This window comes from Anneissia japonica, unplaced genomic scaffold (assembly GCF_011630105.1).
Source record: "Anneissia japonica isolate Jap-2015-1 unplaced genomic scaffold, ASM1163010v1 scaffold287926_len136070_cov111, whole genome shotgun sequence".
NCBI classification, from domain to species: Eukaryota; Metazoa; Echinodermata; class Crinoidea; order Comatulida; family Comatulidae; genus Anneissia; species Anneissia japonica.
Window position 1 is genome coordinate 52,789 of NW_022683512.1, and position 9,828 is coordinate 62,616.

Below are 9,828 nucleotides of genomic sequence, written 5' to 3' on the forward strand. Positions count from 1 at the left end.
CCCCCCAAAAAAAAATTTAAAAAAAACAAAACAAGTAGATTTGAATATGCGGCTGGTGGTGTAGAAAACACTCTTTTCACCACTACACCAAACTGTTTTCACATATATCACTTTGAAATTAATGGTCATGTAAGCCCGTATAAGCACACACACATACACACACACCCACACACACACACACCTCTATACGGCAAACTGTTATACAAGTTTTCGATCATTGTGTGCTTGAACTTTGACCCTGACCATTCAAAATTTACTTACTTCCCGATCTCTGGTAAATTGCCAAGTTTGACAATTTTCTGATAAAAACTGTTTCAAAAAATCGTTTTTTGGTTGATTGTGACCTTGACCTTTAACCCTTACCCTTCAACATTCAATTACCTTGAGATCTTTGTCATGGAACCTTGTGACCATGTTTAGAAGTTTGTGATTAAAACTATAGGCTGTAGACAAATAAATAAAAAATGTTTTTCTTTGATTGTGACCTTGACCTTTTTCCCTGACCCTTAAAAATATAATCAGCTCTAGATTCTAGGTAAAGGAACATTGTGGCAAAAGTTTGACGAATTCCTGACAAAAACTGTGGGCTATAGGCTGTTCACAATGCCATGCCGACAGTCAAATAAATAGCTAAATAAAAAACCAAGCGAAAAGACAACCTGTCTAATTCATCATAAAATTCACTCTAATCTATAAATTAGGTGTATATCATCACTCTGCATATGTTTTGCAACCTTTTACTTGACGGTCATATTAAAGTTTCATATGGCGACTAATAATTGTCTTAAAATGTGTATTCTCTCACGTACACTAGTAGTTGGACCTTGTTTTGTATGCACTTTAAGGTGTACAGAATTTGACTTTGGGCAAAGAATCACCCCTGGTTAGTGACGAATTTCGAAAATGTGGTAAAAATGTCACGTTTCCCACACTTCAATTTTGGAGTACCATTATATCAATTTTCCTCTCCCCTTTCAAATAATAATGATGATAATGATAATGATAATAATAATGATAATAATAATAATAATAATAATAATAACAATAACAATAACAATAATAATAATAATAATAATAATAATAATAATAATAATAATAATAATAATAATAAATGAAAAAAAATGATAATAATAACAATAATATTCTATTTTCAGCATGGATAATGAAAACCGGACAGAATACAATTTGAAAAATAAAGCAAATGATAAACCTACTAGAGAGCCATTGTAAGTATAACACATTTAAAACTTTGCACTCCATTTATTGTTCGTCGTTGCAATTAATACATGTCAGAGAGATAGTTGGACCTTGTTTTGTATGCACTTTAAGGTGTACAGAATTTGACTTTGGGCAAAGAATCCCCCCTGGTTAGTGACGAATTTCGAAAATGTGGTAAAAATGTCACGTTTCCCACACTTCAATTTTGGAGTACCATTATATCAATTTTCCTCTCCCCCTTCAAATAATAATGATAATAATAATAATAATAATAATAATAATAATAATAATAATAATAATAATAAATGAAAATAAAATGATAATAACAACAATAATATTCTATTTTCAGCATGGAAAATGAAAACCGGACAGAATACAAATTGAAAAATAAAGCAAATGATAAACCTACTAGAGAGCCATTGTAAGTATAACACATTTAAAACTTTGCACTCTATTTATTGTTCGTCGTTGCAATTAATACATGTCAGAGAGAACTTTCCTACATGTTAACATGGTAATTTATTATTTTCTTCATCACACACCTGTATTTGTCTCTAAACCATAGCGATCCATGTAGATTTTAAGCTTTTTTTTATATTTCCATCAATAATGCGTTTCAGCTGGAGGACTAGAATGTACGTGTTTGTATCGTGCGTTTAAACTGTCGGTTCACGTTATTAGAACAGGGTACATTCCTGGAGAAAAAAAAATAAATAAAAAATAAACGGGAAATTTCCTACCTATTCAACTATCAAAAAAAGTTTAAAACAATGGGATACATTGATAATAAAGGAATATTTTGGTAATTCCGTAACTGGTATTATTTAAGGCATACATAGATTCCAGGCATCTGATTGGTTAAAAGGAGGGCAATATCTTCAACCATTATTCCTATGATGTAGGTTGAATGATAGTTCATAAATTCCCAGGGATTTTTTTTTTCTTTTTTGCCCTGTCACGATTTAATCTCTATTCCCCACTTATAACGTCGCTGTGTATTTTATGATACGCACTGACGGCGCAGATAACGTGACCTCATCGACGCTGAGGGAGGTTGCCCCCCCCCCTAGACCGCCTATATGCTTTATTATATATTATGATTATTGTTGGTTATGAATCAGTTCAAAGCAATTTTTTATATTTATACATTGTGGTTAGGCCTACAAATTAATTTATATCAACGTTTGTATTGCTAGATATCATTATGCCATTTAATCAGTATATTTCAGCAAAATAAAATAAAATAAAAATAATTTAAGACCGGGAATAAAAGCCGGACGCACTCTCATATTAAATTGGTCTGTCAGAGTAAATATACAATGTTTAATCAGGCTTTAGTGGTGAATTCTGATCAAACAATGTGTGTTTCTTTCCTTGTATGATTGTTATTTAGTGTTATAGACAATTTGTTTTATAAATGTTATATAAATTGAAATTGTATGCCAGGCCTAGGTGTTAACATGTAATCAAAGAGATATCCATTAATGCAGTAACTTCTTTAAATGTGATAAACACATCGTACCGGTTTATATAGTGTTGAGGTATGTACCTCACAACTAGATACAATCCGAGTAGAAACAAGGGGAAAGCAAGCAGACACGATCACATCCGAGATCGTAAATAAAAGAATAAACAAGAGATCATCAAATCAAGATGCAAATTCCAAAAACAAAAACCTTGTAAGTAATAAATTCAGTAAAATGAATAAGCACAAGTAACTTGCATAAATGTTGAGCTCAGCAAAATTGTATAACCATTTTAAAAGCAAAGTTTTTTTTTGTTCGTAATATGTAGGTTTTTATCATAAACGTTTATTTAGATATTTTAGAAACAAATTCATTGGATTTAATAAATAATTTAAAAGATTTTTTTTTTTAATTTTGAAAGTCGTATGCTTACTTTTTTTGTTCTTGCATTTGTAATCATGGTGATTCAGTAACTGAAAGTCAACGCCTACAAATTTTTAGTGTACGCCTACAACTTTTATTAAAAATTTAAAAAAAATCGTTTTTCACATGTAAATTTTACTTTTGCCTACAATATTTTTTATTTAAATGCAAACACAAAACTCTACCCCTGCCCCCACCCCCGCCAAAAAAAAGTGTGGCTGACTAGACTCACTGGCAATAAACAATTCTTAGAGATAGGAATATAGCATCGATACTAACCACAATAAAAATAGCAATATTAACAGGAATATGTTCATAAAACTTGTTGAATATGAACATAACTACCACTACTAGCAAAATAGTATAGTACTGTAGTAGATTTTGCAAAAGCAATAAATAAATAAATATTCTCAAATAATTACAGCGTATAAGTACTGTAAGTATTACTACGAAAATGTTATTGCTGATCAATTTATTTAAAAATAATTACAACAGAAACAATACAACAAATAGTATCATGTTTATGAATAATTCTATTTATATAATAAAACATTATTTATTTTGCAAAAAACAAAAAAATTAAATTAAATTTAAAAAGGCAAATGGGAAAAACCCATAAAACAGCAAACGGCCACATAATGCAAAACAATTTAAAATTAAAACCGAACAGTAGAGAAAATCCGATCAGAATGACAAAATAAACTAAGCATCCACTGGAAGGAAATGGATAATTTTTTCATTCCTGATGATGACATAATTAATGTCGAAATATTGAATCCCAACACGATGGCGTGTATTTCAATACTTGGAGTATGTATTATATTTTCTTATTGAGACCATGTGTGTGTGTTTGTAGCTTCAAAATGTATTTCAGATCTTCTCGTTGCCTATGTTCAGTGGAGTACAAGCTGCTAGCTATAAGAGGGACTTTGAGACGGTGAATATTGTGATGAAGGGATTTAAAATGTTTCGCAACAGGGAAACCAGGGGTATTATTGCTGATGGAGTGTTTATGGTTATTAAACCGCGGTAGGCGGAATTTAGTACCCGTTTTGACAATGTAATGTCCTTTCTTGCAAAGAGTGCATGATATTAGGTAAAATAACATTAGTCGTGTGCTGGATGCCATGGAGTACGGACGTATTTTGTACTCTCCGCTAGGCAGCCTTTACAATCCACTCATGCACAGCAGCGGGAAAATGAGTGCAACTCCGACGCCTCTTTGGGAATGCACGGGTAAGAGAAACTATAAGCGAAGGAAATTGCCAAGGAGACTAAAGCAAAGAAAGAGAATATAATGGCGACAAATACTAGGTCAAAAACAGAAAACGGTGATGGTAAATTTGAAGCTATACTGAAAAGATTGAACAAACTCGATTATGTAGATTCTATTATTGAACGACTCGCCATCTTGGAAAAGGAATTTAAAAACATGAGGAAGCGAGGTCAAAACATTGAAACATTCCAGGACTTCTGGCAGGCAAATTTAGACAAGAATGCCGGTACTAGTACGATGGAGAGGTTACAACTTGGAATTGTAGAGCAATTAGAAAATTTTTTAGCTTATGCTTTAGAATTGATTAAAACTAACCAAAAATTGATGTAAATATAGTTTTAAAAAAAAGGGCACACTGCACTCCAAAGTTCCTAGCAGACGGCAGCAGAAACAGAAAACATCTGAGACCAATACATCGCCTTCCAAAAATATACAGACAAAATTAAAGTAGTGAGAGGAGTCGTTAACCTAAAAAATAGCCCTAATACATGAAAAACAATTTAGATAACAGACGAATTTACGCCGGCTCTAAGAATTATACGAAAGAAATTATGGGCAATTTCTTATTGAACGAAAAACCTGAGCGAAAAGTATATTATCCAGCTAATTGTAAAACAAGATGAAAACAAGTACTATAGGCCTGGACTAAGCCTATCTCATATTTGTATGAATTATAAGGCGAACTAACCCTTCTAATAATCTACTTTGGCATGTACTATTTTTGCATCCTTTAAGGCTTGTATCAGCAACATGATTATTGAAAGTTATACATTTTTTGTTTGTATTCCTTTTTGCTTTACCAAGAAAATCTTGCTGATATGTTTTTATTTACGCTTTTAGGATTGGGAAAGGAATGGGAATTGGGAATATATATATATTTTTTTGTCGAAAGGCTTTTTCTATATATTATTTGACTTTTACTTTTCATTGTTTTTTTATCTTTACTGACTAAACAAAAGAATGTATATGCAAATCGTAGATATTGTACCAGACACAAGCTGCAATCTGATCACCTTACAAGCATAATTTATATAATTGGTGAATACTTGGCCGGCGCGTCTCGGTTGAGTTATGTGACTTGGTGGTTTGTTTGCAGCATACCTGTTTCTCATCATTAATTTGCAATCAACAACTAAGCAATAAAAATAATTGGTTAATATATAATCTGTTTATAACATGTCCCTGTAATATATTTTACGTAGAACGGTTTAATTTGATAAGTGTACATATTATGTATTTAATTTTCTGGTTGTTTAAAATGCCATCCTTCGTTTATACCTTTACCACTTTTCTACCTGATTAAATTTAACTTTCTCTTTCTCAAGAACTTATATTTGTTCAACCCTGGATTTCCTATTTTCATTAGGTAAAATTCAAAGAGAAATTCACAATACATTCTCGTGAAACGTTACTGCATGAGTTATTACCATGGCTCAGACGGAGTAAGACATGTTTTTTAGCCTCGTAACCATAGCAAAAAATGAAGTGATTTAGAGGCTTGTGAGATTTTTTTTTTAAACAAACAAACACAGGCTAAAACGTGGAGATTTATGAAAAATACGAATGGCAGAAACAGTAGAGAAACCAGTTTTGAAAAAGTCTAATAAAACAAAACGGAAAAGGACGACGACATTCTTACAGCTATGGACGTCACGCCAGGTGGAAATAGCAGACGAGACGTCGATGCAAGCACCAATAAGTCAACAACGGCTCTACACAAGAAGAAGCTGAACACAATCACTAACATGCTAACAGACGGGCTGAGCTGCCTGGTGAATGTGGAGTCTAAACACAACAAATGAGAGAGTAAATACAGTACAAGATAGCTTAACGTTGTTCTCTGACACAATAGAGGAAATATAAGTAAATGTGCATGACGGTATTAAAAAGTCAAACATGGCCGAACTAGAAGAGAAAGTGAATGATTTAGAAAATAGGTCTCGGCGAAGTAACATTGTGCTTTGGGGTGTGCCGAAAATCAATCTGTTTGTGCTTGTTTTTACGACAGGATTTAAAAATGCGGGAGTCAATAATGATTGAGAAAGCTCACCAAAGCCCAATGGGCAAATTATCACAAGCAGATGCTAAGTGCCGAAATACACCTTGGCCGATTCATGTGAAGTTTTTGCGGTATAAGCACAGAGAACAAGCGCTTCGTAATACCCCTAAATGGTTGAAATCAAAACGGTATGAAGGAAGGAAAATGTTTTTAAGCGATGTGTCGAAATCTGTAAGAGAAAATAGAAAAAAAAATTAAAATACCAGTACAAAATAAGCTGCAATGTGAAGGAAAGTATGCTACAATATTATGGTCGGTCCCAGCATGCTCTTTGTTGAAAACGAAAGAAGGGAAATTTGAAAGAGTCTCAGTGGATGCTATGAACGATATTTAAAAGGTCAAAACGTGGTTAGGTTGAGCTAAGGAACAAGAAGGTACGTTCCATTGAGCTGAAGCTTTGATTTTTGGAGGTGGAACGAATCCATCAGTACTTCCTAGAAAAATTATCTTTCCGAGGTAAATTTTTAATTTTTTCGTTCTGTTTTGTGTGTGTGTGTGTGTGGGTGCGTGTGTGTAGTATGTTTATATTGTCACTATGCATTGCACTCCAATAGTTATAAAAAAGAGGGCACACTCACTGACATGATTGGTACAAGTATTGAAATTGTGTCTATGAATACTGTCGTGGTCTTGCTGACAAACAGGAAAGGTCAGATATTTTTAACTATTTAAAGACTAGAAATGCTTAGATTTACTCAGGAGTGGCACTATCGGGGGCGGGCGGTGGGGTGGCCCAGTGCACCCCTGTCAGGGAGAGCTGGAGAAAAACAACAATTCGTCGGGAAGAAAAAATATATGAATTTTCTACATATTAGTAGACTCTAAACTTGATTAAAAAAGCATTTTAAACCCCTAAATCGTCAAAAGTTTTGGGGGCTTCGCCCCTGCCATCTTCGTTAAAAATTTTAATCGAAGCTCGGCCACGCCCACTTTACTTTCGTCGGGGAAATCTGACCCCTCGTCGGAGGCATCGGACTCCGTCGGGGTCCTCGGCCCCCTCGTCGGGCAAATCCCGGCGCCACCCCTGGATTTACTGCCTACACAAGACACATTCAATTAAGAATATCGATTACCACCACGTAGATAACGAATGGATCGGGGATGTCATAGCTGTTTAAATTTTTAAGCAAGGGGGTGGGGGGTTATAGTTTTAATAAACAAGATAGTTGACTATGTTATTTATGATGTAAAAGCAGACACCTATGTCAACTATTTAGTTATTAATATAACATTTGAAGAAGTGCACAATATAATAGATTCTGAGAAATTCCTACAATTTTACAAACAAAAAGGAGCATCTAAAAACGCTTTGAACATAACCCCTGTTTCAGAGGGCTTCATTTTAAAAGAGTTCCATGAAAATGCTAAACGTTTTACATGGATGCAAACAAACCCAATTAAACAAAGCAGACTTGACTTCTTTTTAACTTCTGAGGAGTTATTAATTTGTGTAGACAATTAAAGCTGATATTGTGCCAGGGTATAAAACAGATCATTGAATGATCTTCATAAACTTGCATTTAACAACCTAAGAAAAGGGAAAAGTTACTTTTTATTAAAAGATATTGATTATGTTGACTTAGGTATAAAAAACAATTATGGATGTAGTAAAACAGTATGCTGCATCCCCTTACAACCCAGATAAAATTGAAAATGTCCACCAATCAAATTTAAGCTTTCACATTACTGATAAAAATTTTTGAAATGCTTTTACTGAAGATAAGAAGTCAAACAATATTCATTCTTCAAAAAAAGAATGGCTGATCAAAAGATTCTATATTGGTCCATGAAATTGAAGCATTGGAAAGTCAGAATACCATATTAAATCATAACAGTCTTGAAATATTAATTTAAAAAATGAGGTTGAAACCTTAAGAAAAATAAAAGTGGAAGGAGTAATGCTAAGGTCAAAAGTAAAATGGGTCGAAGTAGGTGAACAACCTTCTTTTTTCTTAGGTTTAGAAAAAAGAAATTGTGTAAATGAACAAATTAACAGATGTGTATATGTATATGTGTATATGTACATGTGTATATGTGAAACTACATATGCAGATGAGCTTGATTTTATTTGTTTTGAAATGCAAGAATTAATCCTTACTTTCAATATTATACAAAAGATATTTAATGAATGAAACTTATTTTTGAACCAAGATAAAACTGAATTTGTTAAATTCGATAAAAAATAATTTTGATGTAAAGAAATCTCATAATATTCTTGGTTCACTTGTTGATACCAGTAAAGATGTTGAACGTAGAATTATTCTTGCTAATATGGCATTTGCTAAGTTTTGAAGGGTATGGTCAGATATAAAAATCACTATAAAACGTAGAATACAAATATATGATGCCCATGTACTTTCAGTACTTTTGTATAATTGTAGTTGCTGGGCGCTAACAAAAAGAATGCTTGATAGAATTGATAAAATTCAGAGACGTCATCTCTGTTACATATTAAAAATTAGATACCCTAAAATAATTTCAAATGAATCATTATATAAAGTAACAAATACATGTTCATTATCTAATCGAATTGAAAATGCAAGATGGAGTATGTTAGGTCACGTGTTGCGTTTTGATGATTTAGTTCCAGCATATAGTTCCTGGCTTTTGCTATTAAATCTTTAAAGGATTTGAAATGATATAAAGCCCCTTCAAAATTCACCTTATTGGCACTTTCAAAAAAGATATTGAATTTAAAGGCCTTAAATTAGATACATTAGATGATTTGTAATGATTAGGATCACTAGCTAAAGATAAATTATATTGGAATAGCATGATGGATTGAGAATACAGTTATAGAATATTGTTTTATTTATAGTAAACTTTTTAGTTAAGTAATATTGTATATTTGTTTTATTATTGAAAACGTCCTTATTTATATTTTGTAAAAAATTAAGTTTAACATTATAGCTGTTACTTATCAAAAACAAATTTATTTGTATTTTGGATTAAAGTTTATAATAATATGTGTAATGTATATATGTATATGTGTATATGTATATGTGTTGTATATATGTATATGTGTATATGTATATATAATGTATATATGTATATGTATGTATATATATATGTATATATATATGTATATATATATATAATGTATATATGCTGTCTCTTATACACATCTAGATGTGTATAAGAGACAGACCTACTGGGCTAAACTAGAAGGGTTACACTCTTTAAAGACTGTCTCTTATACACATCTAGATGTGTATAAGAGACAGCTATGGATGTTACTAGATGACTTCGGACTTCAATGAATGAGCCAGACACCAAGTAAGCTGGATGTTAACGGTTTTATTCTATACAAAGTGTGAGCCTCCAACAAGACGCAGCTTGGCTAGTCGACGAACCCCCACGAGAGAGCGAGACTCCGCGGGAACATC

The 9,828-nt window shown here is 32.6% G+C and overlaps 1 long non-coding RNA gene across 1 annotated transcript in view; it reads left to right on the forward strand.

The window, feature by feature from the left end:
* Window positions 1-9,828, forward strand: part of LOC117100141 — a 13,273-nt gene that overhangs the window by 1,561 nt on the left and 1,884 nt on the right. The window contains exons 2-3 of the long non-coding RNA XR_004444081.1: window positions 1,155-1,226; window positions 1,568-1,639. This is a non-coding gene — a long non-coding RNA (uncharacterized LOC117100141). The remainder of the gene's footprint in view (window positions 1-1,154; window positions 1,227-1,567; window positions 1,640-9,828) is intronic.